This window comes from Pteronotus mesoamericanus, unplaced genomic scaffold (assembly GCF_021234165.1).
Source record: "Pteronotus mesoamericanus isolate MK-2021 breed Mesoamerican mustached bat unplaced genomic scaffold, CSHL_Meso_final contig_50, whole genome shotgun sequence".
NCBI lineage: Eukaryota > Metazoa > Chordata > Mammalia > Chiroptera > Mormoopidae > Pteronotus > Pteronotus mesoamericanus.
In genome coordinates this window covers 21066874-21089058 of record NW_026555186.1, presented here as the reverse complement: position 1 = coordinate 21089058, position 22185 = coordinate 21066874, and the positions used below count along the sequence as shown (strand labels likewise).

Here is a 22185-nt window from a genome sequence, read left to right as displayed (position 1 = left end):
CCATGAGAACTGACATTTCATCATTTTGTTCTCTGTTTTATCCTCAGTGACTTGACTAATGCTTAGAATATAGCAGGTGCTCAATAAATATTAATTCATGAACAGAAAATCAAATAAAAATCTTAATGCATGTAAAGAAAAAGCAAGACTATGAAAAAAGTTTTTATGCTACAATATCAACATTGCAGATTATTAGGAACTGACTTATATTTGGTTTACTAGATCACTACTAAATAGCTAAAATATATTAGAGTCAAGTTTATAAAATTCCTTATAAAATTAAGATTAAAGTTTTGTCTTGAATAAAATAAATGGTTTAAAGTTTCATAAATTATGTACATTTAGTTGAAATTGTTTAATTCAATGAAATAAATATTTATAGTGTCTTCTGAATGATATAGATTGATACATAAGATTAATGCAAAGCAGTACATAGTATGTAGCATAAGAAATTCACTGAGATATCCAGGTAGATGTGCCTAAGGCTTAAAGCTAGAAATGAAGAATGGTGACTCATCTAGCAGGGGAATCAGCAACCACATCTTTTCTGAGACTTTGGATAGAATCTAAGAGAGTTTGGGAAAGGTTCACAGGAGGAAGAACAAGATGGGACATGAAGGACACAAATTCCATAGACTAAAATGGCGGATGGTATTCAGGCCAATGGAACTGCACTAGCAACACAACACAGACAAGAAAGAGTGGGGTGTAGTCAAGGATCCACGAGGGCACTGGGGGATAACAGAGAATCTGTCTGGAGAGGTAAGAGAAAAAAGGACTAGACATCTGAACGTCAGCAGATCTTGGGGGCTCTGTAGGTAGTTGGCTAGAGAACAGAATGGGCATAGATCAAGGGTTTTAGCAGACACACCTTTCCCTACACCCCTGAGTCCACATGACTCTAGTGGTGCCGACTCTATTTCTGGCTTGAGAAATGCCATGTGATGCAGGATTGGCCAGTTAAGAGTCTGTCATTTCACAGGTACAATATTTGATTCAGAAATGGGCACACAGCAGTATTAGCATAATGAGATGGTAAGAAATTTTTGTTGAGATGTCTGGGACAAAGGCAAAGATCCTTGTCCAGTGAATTGGGATCTGAGAAAATGTGAGGAGTTGCTATGGCTATTCAAACCTCCATGGGGAAGGCCTGAATGGCACAAATTAGGGTGTGTATGTGGGAGATGAGGTGGAGATACGAAAGCAGAATCACGAGATGGAGCTAGAAGAGGAAAGGTCCACTTGCCATCGTTTTAGCCTCTGATAAAGCTGCGTGCCTGAAATCAGTTCTACCTATAGCCACAAGGTAAGTAAGGTTTTCAACAAAGTCTAATGAACTATTTGAAACCGTAAGATTCCTAACTGATAGGCTGTTGTTCCCATTTCACAAATAAACTGAAAGACAGAAAAGTAGGTAGTCTGTCCAGGATCAAATAGGTTTTAAATAACAGGTTTACAGCTCTAACTCATATCTAATAGTTCCAGGCCCATGTTACTAACTGCATTTTTTTTCCATTGTGTGTGTTTTCATATGCCTGTGTTATCTGTATGTCTAAGAAAGAGAGGGAGGAGAAGAAAAATCAGAGCTTAGTTTTGGTTAGTTTATTTTGGTATAAAAATAATTACTACGTATTGAGCACTATGCTAAGTACTTCACATAAAATTGCTATAGATACCAATCATTACCAGCTTGTTGTAATGGAATCTTTACTAATTTCTAATGGAATCTTTCTTGTCCACAACTGCCACCCTCTCTATTAACCTCAGAAGCTGGGGCCGGGGTGACATGAGCCACGTATACTAATGAGTGCTTATAACTCATGTAGCTAATCAAAATATGAGGTAGACCAATCAGCTTCCTTTTTTGGAAAGAAGATGAGACTGCACCAGCTGGTACTAAGTAAAAATACATGCACATTCAGAGTGAGGGTGGTTATTTGAGCCCACGTGTAACACAAAATTCTAAAGGAAAATAAAGAGAGAAGACTGCATAGAAAGACAGGTAGAGGGCAGATGCAGGAAGACAAGCAGAGACACACAGAGAGCAACAGATCATTACACAGCTCTGGAAGGAGAACAGTCTCTGTTTCTAATCACATTATTTACCTATTCTTTGGTTCAGTCTTTTCGTGCTCATGAGATTCCACAGTATGCTTTCCAGGATCTCCTTCCCTAGCTAGGTAAATGGTTCTTGGACAATGAAACCAACCAAGTACAGACTAGAACAAGACATAATCTTAGTGGATTATCACAGTGAATTAACCCATGAGGTAGTTATTTTCAAGATAAAGTAACTGAGATTCAGAGAGTTTAGGTAAATTTCCTAAGGAAAACAACTAGTATAAGGTGACGCTAAGATTAAAGCCCAGATCCATGTATCTTAACTCGGCAAGTCTACGACTAACTAGAGTAAGGGGACACCAGAGGCAAGGGAACCAGTTAGGAATTAGCTATAATATTTTAGTAAGAGGTAGTGAGAGGCACAATGAGAGCAATGAATGAGGTCATAGACATGAAAGGACACGTGAAAATGTACAAGGCTGTCCATGGGGTTAGGGATGAGAAGAGAGTAGAGAAGTGGAAGAAGCCAAAGGTGATACTAAAATATTTTAACTTGGCTGGTTGGAAGAACAGTGTTGCCCTTAATAAGTGCAACAGAAAAATTAGGTCTGAGGCTTGTTTTCGTGGGGAAGAAAATACACGTAATTTTGGTAAACATTAGTTTTAAGTACACTTATTTTAAAAAGGAGTTGAAAATGTGGGCCTGAAGCTTAGAAGTAGAAAAAGGGATTTCGGAATTATTTAATATAAGTGACTTCACTGAAGTCTTTATAAAACTCACTAAAATCATTAATATGTATAGGGGAAAAAAGTCCCATATCACACAAGTACAAAGCTTTAAATTAAGAGAAAAGAGACTATACTGAATCCCGAAAAGAGACTATATTGAATCCCAAAAAGAGACTGTTTTAGATTTCTAATTTTACACTAACCAGGATCTTTTATTTTATTTTTTATCCTTACCTGAAGACATGCTTATTGATTTTAGAGAGAAGAGGGTACGTGTCTGTGGGGAGAGGGGCCAGGGGATGGGGGGGGGGGGGAGAGAGGTGAGAAAGAAACTTCAATTGGTTGCCTCTTGTACACGTCCCCTGACCAGGGATCAAACCTGCAACCTAGGTATGAGCCCTGACTGGGAATTGAACCTGCAGACCTTCCGATGTACAGGACAATGCTCCAACCAATTACGCCACACCAGCCAGGGAGCTAGTATTTATGGTAACAAATTTTCTGATTCAAAACAAAATCAAGCAACAAAATCTACTTTTTTAGTTCTATACACACATACATACACACACTCAAACATTCATATCTTTAAAGAACATTATAATGAGTTAAGTTGTGCAGAAAAAATACATGGATATAACACAAAAAAGGATTTGTTTTTATGCCCTGCATTTCTCCATGGAACTTAAAATTCTTTAACAGACATTATCTCATTGTTTTAAGAACTGTTATGAAACAATCTGACATTTATATAACACCATTCATTTTCAATAATCCCAAAGGGCTTTACAAACCCTGGAAATGACTTTGCTCATGTTCAATATGCAACCACTGAGGGATGGAGGTGGGCTGGGTGGATAAAGACATGAACAGGACTGTGGTAGATATTCTGTGGAAAACAGCAGTAACATTATACAACCATTTAAGAAAGGAAGTGAAAGACATTAAATTGAAACCATGAAGAAACAAGCAGAAAAGATCCAAGGTAAGATTGTATTACACTTGTTAAATTTGAGAAAAATATTAATACCATGGGACTTATTCCCATTTTTGTGTTTTAGTCAAAATAACATATAGATACCTTCAAAATTTTTAAAGACACAAGTATCATCTGCTAAATCAAGAACTCCATTTTCTATAGTGCTTTTTATGTGGGTACTGCTCTGTTTTCCAACTGTTAACCACATCCAGGATGCTGAATTATTATTAATTATATATTATGTGTATATTAAAAGATATCTCCTCCCCTCCTTCCATCTCTTTATGGACTGAAACTAGGATGCTGAGAGAACAAACTCAACTGGAGAAATGAAAAAGTTTTGTTGTTGTTGTTGTTCCTCTGTTCGTTTTTAATTGATCAGATGTATTAGTCAGGGTTCTCCAGAGAAACAGAACCAATGGGATGCATATATATGTAGAAAGAAATTTATTCAAATACTCTACACTTTACATACTCACACCTTACAATAAAAAAATAAATTCACCCATTTCACATGAGGAGACTGAGGAGAAGAGAGGCCAAGTGTTGCAGGTTTGTTTTCGTTTGCCTAATGTGCTCTTTGATCCATGCTTCTAATAACAGATCCTGTCCCTGATGGCAGAGTGACACATGATTGATCAATTAGTGTCTGTCACCTGGGATTTGGGTGCTCGAGGCTAGAAAGGAGCTAGGACAGATCCAAGAGTCCAAGGACTCCTGTATCCAAGGCTCTGGAATGGCCCCTGGTCTTCCCACTCTTTCTGAAGCTTCACTATTCAGCGCTTTGTTCTATTTTGTATGCTCTCTCAGTATCCTATGCTGTGGATTAAGTTGTAGTTGGTTGTAACCAAGAACCTTAAGGAATACATTGATTCATTATATAATTCATCCAAAAGCAGGTCGATACCAGTAAAGACACAGACCCACATTTTTCTGACTTCAAAGGCTGTGCTCTTAACAATGACACCTCACCGGTTTTTGAAAACTGGGATCCTGTAATGTTATATGCCACCAAAAGAAATTATAACATTCTCCTGATTTTACATCTTGGCTTTAGTAAACTTTTTGAAAGCAGTTAAGCTAACATGGAAAATCTTGTAAAATTACTCTATAAAATATAATTTCATTGTTGAAAGGGAAAATCTTTAGTGGGCATATTTGAGTTGGGATATTTGGATATTATATTAAAAAGACTGCCAAAGGTATAAGAAAATGGTATTCAAGCTGTGTTCTTTCTCAATCAGTGAGAAGAAATGAGAACAAAACCTTTGGAGAAGCAGGTGAACAGTGAAGAGAGCACAGACTTTCTGTTGCAGGTTAATACAATGGAAAGACCCAAACATTCAGATTCTTCTCTCTCCACAATTGTGTGAAATGAACTAAATTCACCTGAGTTTCAGTTTTCTTATCGGTAAAATGGGGATGGTAATATCTATCTACATATGGTCACTGTGTTAGAATTAAATTATACTTCGTATAATTTAATACCAGAGAGTTTTATATCTCCAGATTTAACTGTCGATTGAAGATGCTTGAGAAAAAAATCTCAGAAAGTTCCAAAAGGCAAAACTTGAATTTGTCATGTGCTGAGCGCTATGCTGAATCCATGAGAATGAAGTGATGTGCAGGCTTACCCCGATGCTGCCTAAATGCATATATAGGTTATATGCAAATACTATGACATTCGATAGAAGGAACTCAAGCATCCACAGATCTTGGTATCTCTGGGGGTCCTGGAACCAATCCCCCACTGTTGCGGAGGGATGACTCTAAGCAATGTATATACTGCTTATAGCATAGCTCCTGGCACACAGTAAGCATTTGTGTTGCCATTATTGTTGTAGCTGTCACTAAGCTGAGTCAGTTACAATAGTTAGGGAGCTGACAGGAGAAGTCTGCTGAGAAGAATCTGGGAATAACACAAAATTGGAAACCAAAAGGACAAAAATATCTAATGGATACAAATTTTTAATTTTTGTTAGGATCTCTTGACTATATATGCGTTTAATCTTTTATTTATTGTGAAGGGTAATACACATACCGAAAAGTGCACAGACTGAAAACGGAGAGCTCAATGATTTATCACAAAACGAACACCCGTGTGGGGAGGTCAAGCGCTGCTGGACCCGCGGAAGCCCTCCTGCTGCCTGTCCAGGCTGCTAACTGGTCTCTGCGGCCCCTACAAAAGCAGCCATTGCCCTGCCCTTTGTGACAATCACACTCTTTCTTTACAATTTTACCACTTCGGCATGTGTTACTAAACAAGACTTAATTGTGCCTGATTTTTCCATTTGATATAGATGGAATCACATCACATATTTCTTGTGTCTAGCTTCTTTGGCTTAACATTATATTTGTGAGATTTATCCATATTGCTGTGTGTAGTTATAGGTTATTAATTTTCATTAGCATATAGTATTCTATTGTATGAATCTACCACAGTTTTTAACCACTCCACGTTGATGGATGTTTGTGTTGTTTCTTGTTTTTGGCTGTTACAGATAATCCTATTGTGAACATCCTTGTACATGTGCATACATTTTTGATGATTATGTACCTAACAGTAGAATCAGCAGGTCACAGAGTATGTATATTTTTAACTTTAGCTAAAATGCCTATTGTTTTGTAAAGTGATTGTATCAGTTTACATTCCCAATACCAGAGAACGAGAGTCCCAATGTTCTACAGTCTCACTGACAATTGATATTCTCATTCTTCGGAGGTTGTGTAGTATTGGCTTCAATTTGCATTTTCCCGAATACAAATAAAGTTGAGTAAAATTTCTTAGGATTATTGGCCACGGGATATTTTCCTTTGTGAAGTGGCTACTCAAGTTTTTTGCCCATTTTTCTTTATCTTTCTCATCAATTAATAATAGTTCTTTAGATATTCTGACATATTGTAAACATCTTCTAGTCTGTGGTGTGTCTTTTCATTCACTTCACAGTGTCTTTTGATGAACAGAAGTCTTTAATGTTAATATAGTAAAACTTAGCAAACATTTCATTTATGGTTAGTTGTTTTTGTGTCCTAGTCCTTAAATCTCTATATCGAAGTTATAATGACATTCTCCTAAAATGTTTTCTATAAGTTTTATTGTTATGCCTTTCATATTTAGATCTACAGCCTATCCAGAACTGATTTTCATGTACAGGGTCATTTAGGGGTCAAATATCTTTCTGCCATCAAGTTAATGATCCAACACCATCACTTGAGGGCTCCCCTTCCTTCATTGCTTTTCAGAGCCACCTTTGAAGGTTCCCTATTCTACTGCATATCCTATCCATATCTGTCCATCACTGCACCAGTCCCACACTATGGTTAACTTTAATAAGATGATATTAGATATAATTATCACCTTCATCATCCCTTTATGGCTGTCTTAGCTACCTGGATTTCCCTATAAATTTCAGAATCAGGTTACTGGGTTCCATGAACCTGTTAGGTTCTGAATAAAACTGATCAAAACTAAAGAACAGTTTGAGAAAATTGATATCTTTACAGTTCTGAGTTATCCTATCCTTAAATGTGGTACATCTCTCCACCTGTTAAGATCACTTTGAATGTCATTCCATAAGATTCTGAAGTTTTCTATGTCTTGAAAATCTGTGTAATATTTATTCCAAGGTAGTTGACATTTTTTATGCTAATGTAAATGGGATCTCTTTTTAAATGTCAGTTTCTAAGTTTTTGTTGCTTTTATATAAAAATGCAGTTGATTTTTGTATATTGAATCTATGTCCAGTTATCCTGTACACTAACTTATTAATTTTAAAATTTACCTATTTTTTTTTTTTGGATCTTGTATGCATATAATTATACCAGAGATAGAAGTTTCTTGCTTTCTAAACCTTTTAATTTCTAACTTTTGCTTTATTATACCAGGTAGGATCTCCAGTAAAACTTTATAAATGTAATAATGTTGAATGAGAGAGATTATAGTGTGTACCCTTAGCTCATGCCAGATAGCACCATACCATTCTTTATAATATCTGCTGTAGGATTTTTAAGGTATCTATTATGACAGTATAGTCCTAATTCTAGGGTGCTAGGATGTTTTACTAAAATCATGAACACATGCTGAATTTGAAAAAATGCTCTTTCTCTTTTTATCAAAATGATAAAATAATTTTTCTGTTGATTCTAATTCTGTGGTAAATTATATTGGTTGCTTTTGAATATAAAGCTAACCTTGCACTATTGGAATAAATCCAAATTGGTCAGAATGTATAAAACATTGAAAATATTGTCTCACATAATATACAAGTATTTTGTTTAGAGTTTAAGAAGGTTGGTTTATGATTTTCTTTTCTCGCAGTATCTTTACTAGGTTTTCTTATCAAGGTTATACTGGCTTCATAAATTGAAGAGTAAAGTGCTCCCTCTTTTTCTATTCTCCAGAAGGGTTTCTATAAGATTGGTGTTATGTACACAATCTTAAATTACATATTTGATTTCTCTAAGAGTAATACTGAGAATCCTACTTCTTCCTATATTAGTCTTGGTAAGGTGAAATATTTCTGGCATACAGTTTATATAATTTCTTGAAGGCATTTTAGGATTGATAGAATTTGTAATTATATCCTTTGTAAAATTGTTAATGATTATTTACACCTTTTTTTCTTATCCAGTTCCATTGATTTTATCAATGTGATTTAGTCTTTTAAAAGAATTAGTGTCTTTGTCATCCACATACCATATGCATGTTTTCTATTACACTAATTTCTGCTCTTATTTTTTATTATTTCCTTCTTTCTTCTTTCTTTGGGTTTAAGTTGCTGTTCTTTTTTCTAACTTCTTAAGAGGGATACTCAATCTTGTCTTCGAACTTCAAGAACAAAGTAAAGATATTATTTTAAAGACTGTTTCTCATCATTTTAGTATCAGGAGTCTCTTTAGGATTGTTTCTATTTGCTGTTTCTGCAGACTTTTAGTCAGCTGATTTTGTCTTTTTGTGTACCTGAATATTTTTTTATTGTATGCAAGACAGTGCATTTGCTGAATTGTTGTTTGTTTTTTTTTTTAAAGTAACACCTAAAATGATATTATTTTCCTCCACTGATGATTTACATTGGCTTCTGCCAATGCCTGAGGGCACTAGCAATTCAGGGTCACCTTATTCCAATTTCAGGGACTGAGAAGATTTGAAGCTGGACGTATACAGGCCTGTCCACTTCCAGTTGACCTGTACTAATAGAGAAAAGCCTCTGGGCAGCCAGACCCAAAGCGAGAGGTAGCCACAAACATCCCCTTTCCAGACCCTGGCCTCCATTTCCTGTCCTCTTCCTTAAGGGGCTGCTAAAAGTGCTGCATTACCTTTCAGCCCCACATGAATTAGCTGAATCAGCTGCCACGAATTCGGCAAATTTTCCTGAGGGGAAGAGTTGCCCAAAACCCTAGACCTCCATTCTCCATTGGCTCTTAGCCTTGAAATTCTTCATTTTCTTGTTAGTGCTCCAATGTCTTAAAGATTAAAAAAAATATACATTTCTAATGTTCTTTATAGCAGAATCTAATTTGCTATAAAACCTATTGAGTTTTTAATGTCAACTATTATTTTTTATTTCTAGGTTTCCTGAGTTTGTTTTAAAACACGCTTGTTCTTTGTATTTTTAAACTTATTTCTTGAAATATATCACATACACTTATTTAACAGTTAGTGTCTGAACAAAACCGGAGGATTTTGTGCGTCTGATTCTGTTGTCTGTTGTTTCTAATAGCTTTTGTCAGGGTGTCTGCATTGTGTGTGTATGTGCCTGTGTGCGTGTGTGTGTTCATTCTGAGCTACTCATTTCCTTTTGTATTTTCTTTGAGGACAGGGAATGAAAGCAGGTTTCTTCTGAAAGGGTTTATGTTTGCTTATATCAGACTTCTGGGGGCACTAAGGGTCCAGGATCGTTTTCAACTGAATTCTTGGCTGGAGAATTTTGAGGCCACCCAGGCTGGGTGAATTGGGACTCCAAACTGATGGGAAGGCTGCCATGTGGCTATAGTTCCTCGGAAATGCTTTTGCCCCAAAATATCCTGTGCCATAATTCAAAATCGGCAGTTTTCCTGTAGTCCTCTGATGACAGTGAGGTGACTGCTTATTTCTAATTCTTCCTGCCACTAAGGATGAGGTCCTCTGGGTCCCCAAATATAGAGGATAGTCTTCTATTAGACACTACCCTACCTTGTACTTCCCCACCTTGGGAAGCCCTTAGGCTTTATATTCCTTCTTTGTGAGATGTCAAAAAACAATGCTCCAGTTCACCCAGTTTAGCAAATATCATTAGGGTTAAAGCTAAACCTAGTGCTCCATTCCTTCTCTCAGTTCAGATCTCAGTTCCTGTGAACTTGTAAACAAAACAAAACAAAACAAGGAATACTCAAACCAGGAAATAATGAGAAGATATTCAAACCAGGAATACTCAACCCAGGGAAATATGAGAAAATATTTCATATCATATCCAGCATGTTTAGTTGTTTTCAGTGGGAGAACTGGTTTGGACTCCTAGTTTGTCATGTTGCCAGAGAAACTGATTTTCTCTAACATTTAAATTTTATCATCCATTCCAAAATTATATGTTTAGTTTTTGAAAAGGAAAAATGAAGTGTGATAATAATGTGCTCTTTAAAGGACTCTAGATTTATTAAGGGGGTTATAGAAACAATTATTCTCACCAAAACCAATGTGGTTTTTAATAAATATCAATTAAAACTTTACAGACTGTTTCTACTCAAGGTCGGATCAAATTGAAGAATGGAGTCATGGAAAAAGCACTGGATGGGAAGCCAGGGGACCTGGGTTGTAGTCCTACTAGTCTGCTGTGTGATTTTGGGTAAGCAGCCCTTTAATGGGCTGGTTTTGGGTTTCCCATGTATATAATGGAGGCATAGGACTGTGGTAATTGCATAGGAGTATGCGATGGAGAGAGAATGTACTCAAGATTGGAGTTTCTGATGCACAAGAAATTTCTTTAAGTCAGCCTACTTTCACATTTTAAACATACTGTAGCATAATGTTTTAAATAAGCTGACATTCTGGTGTGGCCACTTAAAAAATCAATATAAACTACTTTTGTACTTCAAAATAGATGTCTGATGATTCTTAATATTTTGACATCATCTTAGTTCTGAGAACTTTATTATTCTCTTTGTTCTTTCTGGCATTTCAAATTCTTTAATGTTGCTATTAATATAATTTAGGGATTACCTGCTTTCTGCATGAAAAATTTCTAATATTCAAAAGCTGTATCTGTACCATTTGTCAGGAGTTGATGTGAAGAATTTTGAAAATTTAACCATTTAAAACTGTTAGGATATTACATTAATCACTTAAAAATCAATCTAATACCACATGGATTAAACTGTCCAAAGTAAATTTTAATGTAACATATTCACAGGTTTACACTTTAAAGCTGTGAAAAGAATATCTTTTTCAAATTTGATTAAGTGCTGCAAGATGTTGAAGAAACTCAGCACTCAAATGAATTATACATTTGATGTCATTTTTGGCAAAGCCTCAGAAAATGTCACATAAAAGAAAAACATTATACTAAAAATAAGGTCTTGACAGCAACCTGGAATAGTTAACAACTCCGTTTCTAAACGGGAATGCTGGTTGTAATCAAACTATTAATGACAATATTAGTCCCCTCATCGTGAGACAATCTAAATACCAAAACAAAATAAAAAAACAACACATGCACACACACACAACTCTCACCTTATTTACTTCCTAGAATGGGCAAATTTGTAATTATTTCAGTTCAGGCTTCACACATCTAATGTAATTTATAATGTTTTCTCGCAGGTGTATCAGTGGCCACTTGAGAAATGAAGAGATGGCAGGCCACCAGGCAGTGTCAGCCAGGTTTTTGTTTGTTGTTTCATTTTAATTTATGAGAGGTATAAATAATTTCCATCAGCAACAGAGATGAAGTTCCCGGATGTCAGTACCCTCACATCTTCTAAGCCCTAGAGCTGAAAATGGTAGGGATTTTTCATCTGTCAACCACACTGATAGAGTCTTTACATCCACTGTCTTCTAAATATATTTTACTCTGTCTGACATGAGAGAATTAAGAAGAAAAAAATATCTCTATAAAGCAAGTTGTCCATTTAAAAGTTACTGGCCAATTTCACCTGAAAAGCTTTTTTGAAAGAACATTACAAAGAAGAATATAATAAAATAACATTATGGAAAAAAATACATGTTTATTTCTGGCATGAAGATTAAAAAGAAAAATAAAATAAAGATTATATATTTTTAAAAAACAAAAAAATTAAATGCCAGAAAATAAAAAATAAAAAAGTCCAGAAAAATAAACTTCACAGAGTTAACTATGGTTATCTTTGGCATAAATGTTGTGGTATCATTTTTCTTTTTATCTATATGTTTTTCTATACATTGATATTTGATTTTTTTTCCACAAAGGACTTATGTTACTTTTATAATAGGAAGAAATAATACAGACTTTTAAAACAGTTATTGCCAAAGATTAATGTTTACCTATATCAATTAACAAACCTATTTTAACTGGATTAAGAATGACATTGATATTAGTAATAATAAGACACACTGAAGTTATGACAAATAGAGCTAAAGGCTCTTGTTAACTTCCTACATAGGAATTACATCAACTGCTGGGCAGAAAGAATGCTGATTAAAATACTACATAAAGACAGTGAAGAGCTACAAAGAGATAGCCCACACTGGTTCTTCTAGATGAGTCCTAGGTTACCAGTAGGAGGTCTGCAAGATGGCAAAGAATTCAAGAAATACAAAAATACATGAATTGGCTAGAGTTTATCTTTCACTGCACATAAAAATTAAATATGCTCATAAAGTATGGCTCTAAAATAAAGTTCAACAAGATTGTCTTTTGATGGCTAGTGAGAAAGTTTGAGATGCACTGTCCAAAAAGAATAAAGCACTTTATGGACTCACAAATTAAGGGGAGCATCTCTTACTCACCTTACCAAAAGATTAAATTCTTTGTCTAACTGTGAGGGTATGCATATCTTTATACTTGTTATATACCTCTAAAAGTCTTTACTATTTTAAAAATTATATTATTGAAAGATATATTGTTAGAAATGTGCTTTCTGGCACATGAAGGTAGTAGCACATAGACAATGAAATTTCACTTAAGAGACTGATGGTCCTGACTACAAAGGGTGGCTTTATTTTTCCAGAACTTCCAGGAAATAGGATGTTCCACACAATTTAGTATTTTAAAAAAGAGAACCTTATCTTTGATTAAAGTGATTTGTTTTTTTTTTTTTTTTTTTACCAATTAGGTTAGAATCAGTGCCCATTCGCTGCCTTATTAAACAATAGTAAATACCATCTAAACTTTTCTTAAGGAATCAGGGTCATTATAACAAGCATCAGACATTGTCTCGCAGAACGCAATGAAGTATCATCTACGGCAAATAATTCCGTAACATTCCACTGCTACGGTCTTGTGTTTCATTACATGTCAGGTGGTCAGCGATCACCTCTTGCTGCTGCCAGAACGATGTCCTTAGCTATGCCTTTCTCTCACCTCTCTTAGCCCAATCATAGAGCAGGCTAGAGCAGTCCACAGGCCAGTCCCTGCCCTTGCTTTTCTTTCACTTGTTCATTTATTTGTTTTTTAATTCTTGATATATATATGTTTTTATGAATTTGCCATTTAAATGATATTCTCCCTCACTTTTATTATTCTTTAATCTGTTTTGAAATCAGAACCAGATAATCAATCTGTTAGCATCATGTCCAAAGTAAGAAATAAACAGAGTATCACTGATGGCTGGTCTGAGAGGCTTTCTATGAGTCAAGGGCATATATACTTTCACTTCTCTATGTAAATAATGCCAGAAGCTAGTGCATAGATTAAATGTAGACTACAGGAAAAATAGGTCAGATAATTCTGGTCTCCAAGAAAAAAAAAATGATGATTAAATGATGATTTAAGAAAGTAAACTGTTTTGAAAAAAGGATTTTTGCTTAGTTTGCTCAAAAAGAGGAATTAATTCTACATGGTATCGGGTACAATATACAGCTAATATTCCAAAAGGATTTCTGTTTCTTATAAAAACCAAGATTAAGCTACTTTAACATTATAGGTTAGATAGATGAAAAGTAGTCAAAAACTGTACTTTCACAACCTAGCAAACCTGAGGGGCCCTAGTGTGACTTAATCCAGCATCAAAAAGATAGTTTGAAGAAACCTGAAATGGCCCAGTGCTATTTGAGAGGTACTAAGCACCTCAGAGTTGTGTTTCATGAAGAAGTTTTAAAATTCTTTCTTTATTTACAAGCTCAGATTGCCCTTCCTTCTCTAATTTCTGGCACTAGCCATAGAGCAGGTATTGTGTGCTTAGAACTTTCAAAAGAGGATCTGACACCTTATCTCCCTAAAGCTGATTAGAGAGTGTGTCCAAACCTGCATCTCTATGTGACTATGTTCAGTTTGGTACTAATTTTGATATGACGAAAGGTAAAGAAACCTGGAAAGTACTTAGAGACATAATTTAACAAAAAGGATTATATAGTTTATTAAAGAACTTGACATAGTCAACATGGGAAACCAACTCGATCTCTCATTAACTACCTATCTTATTTAAAATTTATTAACCCCAACAAAATCCTGTACACAGGTCTGGATGATTTACAGTGGCACTACAGAGACTCCCAGACTGTGAACAGGATTGTCCTGCAGTATATCTCTTTTGACAATGTTGATATCTGAAGTAAAATACTACATTTCTTGTTTACCTAAATTGGGGTGTTAGAGCCTACTACAGACTCTGTACTCAACAAAGAAATGTGGCTCTTTTGAATTTTAGAGTCAAATTTCATACTACTATAAGAAATTCTAATTCTATGACTACAACAATGTGTGTGTGTGTGTGTGTGTGTGTGTGTGTTTAAGAGAGAGAGGAAAAGGAAGGGAGAAAAAGAAGGAGAGAAACACTGATGTGAGATAATGCCTAGGCAACAACCTAAGCATTCACCCTGACTGGGAATTGAACTGATGATCTTTTGCTTTGTGGGATCACACCTAACCAACTAAGCCATACTGGTCAGGACCTATAATAATGGTTTTATTCCTTGACATTCTATTTCTTTCATTTACTGAAGTCTTCTTTTATACATTACCTGAAGCTTTAAAAAAGTACATAGATGGCAAACCAATGACAAAAGTTATGAGGTCATGTTTAGATAATGCTTTTCTTACATAGAGGTATAATTATACCTGTTATATGACAACACCCTTACAATATAAGGAATATCAGATCTTGAGCTTTACTGGAAAGAGTGAAAATGTATAGTACCATGTGCATTTTTACTACATAGAAAAAAGCTTTTTTTCTGAGGGGGGAGGAATGGTGTCAGCATATGACTGAGACACTTCCTTTGTCTCTCCCGATAATATACAACTAATGGGACAGTATAACTCAACAAAGATTCTTCTGCTTTGAATGCCTGAGAGATCCACACATCTGTACACACGAACCTGGGTGGATTCAAGTGCACAGGAAAGGTGGAACAGGGGCAATGACAGGAGCGGCTCCCACGCTGCTGCTCACCTGCCATGGTGGGTGAGCCTGCAGCCCTAGTGAGTACAGTAGCAGCAGCAGAGACAGAGCTTCCAACTCCGCCCCCACCCGCACAGCCCCAGCAGAGAAAAAGGAGAGCATGAGCATCAGCACCCGTGACGCCAGTGCCCCCTGCCCCCAAGTGGCGGTGGGGCTACACCACCAAAGAGCCCACTGTAACCCTGGTGGAGACACCTGTGATCATGGCAAAACCCACGACCATGGTGACACAGGGAGCAGCAAAGCACCAGTGACCCTAGAGCACAAACAGCAATGAAGAGGGTGGCTGTGACACCGCTGGCAGCGGTGGTGCAAGGTGGGAAGTGCTGGTTCTCGAACACAACGAGAGCCGATTCAAGTAAGAGAAACCAAAAACTTGTGCTGTATATAGCAAGTACCACCTACTGGAAAACAAAGTCTTCTAATCACCGATTTGCTAAGTTGTTAAAATTAAAACAAAGCTGTAGCTAAATAAGAAAAGTGTTCACTAATTCAAACGTGCTAGCAGAGGAATAACCCATTAAGCACCATGCATAATCACAGTAACAGAATATCACAAAAATAAAACAACAATTCTCCAGAAACCAAACTCAAAGTCATGGAAGGTTCTGATATAAAGGATATGGAATTCAAAATAGCTGTCATAAAGAAACTCAATGAGATACAAGAAAACTCAGAAATGTAATTCAATGAGCTCAGGAATAAAGTTAATAAACAGAAGGGTATTTTACCAGAGAGACCGAAATCCTAAAAAGGAGCAAACAGAAATTCTGGAGCTGAAGAAATTCAATAAATGAGATGAAGAATGTATCAGAAAGAATTAGAAATAGAGCAGACCATACACAATAATTAGTGGGATAGAGGATAGAAATCTAGGTATGATTCAGGTGAAAGAGAACTATACATTTTTAAAAACTGAAAGAACTCTGCAAGAACTATCTGACTCCATTAGAAGGAGCAACATAAGGAAAATGGGTGCCTTACAAGGAGAAGAGAGGGAGAAGGGAACAGAGAGACTATTTTAAGAAATAACAGATGAGGACGTCCAAAACCTGGGGAGGAATTGGACATACAAGTCCAAGAAACAAATAAATCACTGAATTAGCTCAATGCAAAAAGACCGTCTCTAAGACATTATATTAAAACTGTCAAGTCAATGATAAAGAAAGAATACAAAGGCAACTGGGGGGGGGCGGGAATACAGTAACCTACAAAGGAATCCTTATCAGGGTATCTTTATATTTCTCAACGAAAACTCTACAGGCCAAGAGAGTTGAGTGACATATTCAAAATATTGAAAGATTGAAAACTGCCAGCCACGAATAATCTATCCAGCAAAGGATATTTCAAACATGAAGGAAAAATAAAGGCTTTCTCAGACAAATAAAAGCTAAGGAAGTTCACCACAAGACCTTCCTGACAAGAAATGTAAAAAGAGCTCTTCAACTAGAAATGAAAAGGCAAACAGTACATAAAACTTTGACTGAAGTGATAAACAGAATCAGAAAATTGCAACCCTACTACAAAATAGATATTTAAATACTTGAAGCTACTTCAATTTGGTAACAATCATACAATATAAAAAGGCATAATTTGTGACAACAAAGACTTAAAATGGGAAGATGAAAAGGACAGACTTTAGAGGCAAATAAAGATAACATGCTATTAGAAGAAAAAAAAGACTATTTTATGTATGAGAAGTTTTATATAAACCTCATGGTAATCATAAAACAAAAATCTAGAGCAGAGACATGAAACATCAACAAAGAGTAAACAGAGAACAACATTATGAAAAATACCAAACTAAAAAAGCATACAGAAACACAAGGAAAAAGAAACAATGGAGATACAGATCAATCAGAAAACAAATGATAAAATGTCAGTAATATAGCCTCATATATCAATAATCACCCTAACTGTAAATGGACTGAAATTACCAATCAAAAGGCAGAAAACAGCACTGCCTGGTATGGCTCAGTGGATTGAGTGCTGGCCTGCAAAGCAAGGGGTTACCGGTTCGATTCCCAGTCAGGGCACAGGCCTGGGTTGCAGGCCAGGTCCCTAGTAGTGGGTGCGCGAGAGGCAACCACACATTGATGTTTCTCTCCCTCTCTTTCTCCTTCCCTTCCCCTCTAAAAATAAATAAATAAACTCTTTTTTTAAAAAGGCAGAAAACACATAAATTAAAAAACATGACTCAACTATATGCTGTCTTCAGCAGACTCTGCTCCATTGGTGTTAAAAATATTAGCATGTTGACTCAACTACAGGTGTATGCTTTCTTAGTAGGCAAAGATATTAGGAGGCTTGGGGTGACAGATGAATATTTTTGGGGGAGGCAGCTTTGTTGAGGCATAACTGATGTATAAAAGAGCTGCATATGTTTGGAAATGTACAGTTTGATGAGTTTGGGCATGTCCCTATATCTATGCCACTAGGACCACAATCAGGTAATGCATTTAGGATTGTTCAGTTGTAAAGAGCCCCAATTATTTATTAATATGAAAACAACAATCTCTCTTTAAGAAATTTTTAATTACTTTATATTTTCATGATAAAACTGAAGAAACTAATAAAAAATTAATACAGTAAGACATAAAAAAATAGAAATAACAGACTTTGTTTACCTTTATATTTATATATAGAGAGAAACAGATGTTCCTAATTTTAAAGTAATTTGCCTCAAGTAATAGAATAGATTTAGAATCAGAACAATGGACAGAACATAAATTCCCAATTAGCTATACAAGTCTAGCCCAGGAAATTGGGTAAAGATTATAAAACCAAGAGATACCACTTCCTGATCAAACAGAAGCCCTGAAGAAAGGATTTGTCTGTTAGAGCCCCAGGCTCCTTAGGAGAACTCCATTCACACAAGAAGGACAAAACCAGGTACAATGATGCACTGACATTAGAATACAAAGCTTCCTTGTTTTTATGGGTTTCTTCCCAAATGCTTTTACTCCAAGGGCAATAAATTAAATTCTACAATGAAGTGTCAGTGGTCAGCAAGTATTATACTTGCCAGATGAATTAATAAAATCAGGAAATCATACTACTGGAAGCTTTACCTAAGAAGGTATACAAGTCTACATGCATACCCCTTTTAAGAAAAATATGATTATACAAATGCAATTGTGAGAATGCATAGAAGAAAAGTTTATTTTGAGATTTTATTTTGTCATATTTATATGTAGCCATATTGATTATAGGCTTTAAGAGCAACTGACACTGTATTAAAATTTATATTTTCAATTTGTAGGATTTAAATAAAAAACAAAACAGAACCACAAATAGCTATATTTTCTCCTCTAAAAACAAAATTATTGTTTTTATACTGCAATGTAAATTTATTAAAGGCTTTTTTGTTATCTAACTTACTTCTTATAGGAAACTGAGAGGTGCACAAGGAATCATATGATAAGAAAACTGAATGACAAAGGTTTAAAAAACTTCACTGGGATTAAGAGTCTTGGTACTTTTCTATTTATTTTTTGAGAAAACAAAATATTCTAAAGCATTCTTATATTATTAGTGTTACATATAATGAGCACCTAGTATTAATGTGAAAATTACTATTAAAAATAAAATTAATGCATTTTTAATCTCTTTACATTAGCAGATGTGGTAATCTGCATCCAGATAAAAATTCATATGAAAGACAGGTCTATATAACACAGCAATTTACTTCACACCCAAAATATCCACAAAGCTCTTCTTAATATTGATTATCTTCTAAGTTTATGTGCAAATTAAATTGCTAGATATAGCATATAATGTTCAAAAGACCAAATCACCCAGAGTTGCCATAATACTCAGATAATTTAGTCTTGGACTAAAATAAAGCACTTTATAAAAGTCTGATATGTAGCCATAGAGCCCAATCAACAAATCTTTCCTGAATAGGTTCAAGAGGATATTCGGCTCAACTGATGCATGAAGTTATAAGGCTATGGTCAAATGACACTTTCCAACTCCTTTTCATGTAATAATCTTACTATGCAAATGCGTATGTGAACCTTTGGATCTGTTCCCAGAGTTTACATAGTTCTAACTTTAGAGCATCTGCTGGCTGGGAAGATAGGCTAAGTTCTAACATACATTCAAAGATGCCTAAAATTCTGCTTTGTTTCCACAATGCTATGCATTGAGATGGCTCATGGTACCATTCTCAATCATAGGGACAAAAGGAGTCTTAGACTTAAAAACTTCACAGGAATATGTGACTATTAAATAAAATGTAGTGATTACTGAAATTCACTAATCTTTCATACTAAATAATTTTCTATTATCTGATCAGCAAATACCTGTCAATTTTTAAAGATCAAAGTGAATTTAGAGGAAATACAATCCTAAGAAAAAGGTAACCCATAATGCATCATAGGGGCTTAGAATCAATTTTGTTAAGCATTCTAAGAAAATAGTGACAATACAACATTGCTCCTAGTAACACTAAAAAATATTAGAATCAAAATAAAATGGCCAACTCAATGTCCACATCTTGTTTTCTGAATACAAACTCCAGTAAGAGAAACCAGAGTTCCTTGGAGAAGTGCTTGACTCCAGGTGTACCGAAGGCAAAACACAAGATCAACTTGGAGCATCTTGCGCCAGAAAAAAAGAAGTACGCTAAGAATGGGGGCAAGATGAAAGGACACAGAGGCCAGCCAAAAAGAGCTACTATGAGCCAACGCTTGTATGATTCCAACAACAAAATAAATAATGACAGTTTGGGATTTTAACACTTAGAATAAAATAAATACTTGTAAGCCAACTGACATAAATAAGTAAATAAATAAATAATAGAAGGCAGAGCTCTTTCTTACAGAAAAATTCCAAGTAATAAAAGTAACACCTATTACTTTTTGCCTGGCTGGTGTGGCTCAGTGGATTGGGCATTGGCCTACAAACTGAACGGTTACTGGTTCAATTTCTGATCAAGGCACATGCCTGGTTTTTGGGCCGGTCCCCAGTTGGAGGTGTGCAAGGGGAAACCAGAAGATGTTTCTCTCCCACATCGATGTTTCTTTCCCACTCTTTCTCCCTCCCTCCCCTCTTTCTGAGAATAAATAAATAAAATCTTTTTTAAAAAAAGTAATAGGAATCAGGAAAATAGAAAGTCACCATTACAGTGCCACAGTAAATTGCTGTAGCCTACAAGCCAAGATCAGTCCACTGATGCTAAAATTAGTGAGGCAAGCTTGAAAAGAAACAGAGTATTTATATAGTCTCAAAGTACCTTCCCCCAAATACTTACAATCTCAAAGGAAAAAAGAGTAATTTTATAGTTAGCAACTCGGTAAAAAGACACCAGATGTCTTGTTACCTCTGATATAATGCACTGGAAAGGACATATCACTGATGAGGCAATCTTGTCAAAAAATGCATAACCTCAATCTAATCACACGAAAACACCAGATAAACTCAAGGTGAGACAGTCTACAAAATATCTAACCAGGACTCGTCAAACTGTTACGGTCATGAAAGGCAAGACAAAACTTAGGAACCGTCACAGATCTATGAGAATAAAGAGACACGATGACAGAATGTAATATGGAATTCTGGATGGAATCATAAAAGCAAAAAGGACACTCATGAAAAAACTGGTGAAATTCTAATAAGGTCTACAGTTAATTAATATTACGGTATCAACACTGATTGCTTGGTTTTGATCATTGTACTATGGCTATTCAAGACCTTAAGATTGACAGTATAAGGGAAGTGTCTATAATTCTTGTAAGTTCCTTGTAAGCCTAAAATTATTTCAAAATAAAACAATAAAAAATAGATACAATGGCTCATTCTGAGGCTAGAAGAAAAATAATAGCAATTATGACCCAAATTTTTTCAAAGTTATTTTAACTGTCATTTAGATTAAGGGGAAAACCCACATATTTTAAGATGATATAAGGAAAATTAAATTCAGAAAAGTAATTGCTAATGTAATTTTCTTTCTAATTATGGCAAAAAAAGATTTTAACATGGCTAACTGTTGCATAAATAGATTGAAATAAGTTACATAAGAATCTTCGTTTTCATTTTAAGAAGTCATTCTTTAGGGCTCAAATCTTTCTTTACCTAGTTGCATTCAATATTTCAAAAGCAGAAAAATAAAGATGGCACTAGTTATGTCTAATATAGGCCCTTAAACATCACTATGACAGTACTTTTCAATTATCTCGCTCCTTCTAGAATGTGAAATGTGAAGGCAAGAACCATCCATCTAGGCCAACTGCATGCCCCTAGTCCAGCATGGTTCTCCAGATATGAGGTACTAATAGTTATTAGCTCAAAAAAAAAAAAATTTAAGTAAAAGATCTTTCTAGTTGAAAGGACTGACTTTTCATACATTTAAAATGCTTTTAATTATAAGAAACAATTCCCATGAAATTTATGACTGTAAGAAGAAAACAGATTTGAAGGTTCCAATCTGCTATTTTGAAATTGAATATTACATGTGTTATAGCTGAAACAGTTTTAAACTAAAGATCTTCAGTAAAATAGCTTTTTTGAAGCTGCTAGCTTCACAAATATCATAGTGAATTAAAGAACGTATTTAACCTACATAAAAAGCAGGGTACTATTTTGATCAGCTTTATCAATATTTTAGATTTTCTGGACCTAAATATGACTCAAATATAAAACAAACAAGAGTATGTATTAAATACTACTCAAACGAATGCATAGCTGTTTACACAAGTATCAAACATGGAGCCTAAGTACTTTTCTTAGATGTTTTAAAGGTTATGCAATACAAAAAAAAGTGAACATCGCATTGTGTTCTTCTAGATATGTGCTATGGCAACATTTAAATTTTGCCTGATATACAGTATTATTTTTTAAAATTT

The 22185-nt window shown here is 35.2% G+C and overlaps 1 protein-coding gene across 1 annotated transcript in view; it reads right to left on the bottom strand.

The window, feature by feature from the left end:
- Positions 1–22185, bottom strand: part of CWC27 (CWC27 spliceosome associated cyclophilin) — a 176428-nt gene that overhangs the window by 53991 nt on the left and 100252 nt on the right. The gene's annotated exons all lie outside the window — the stretch shown is intronic.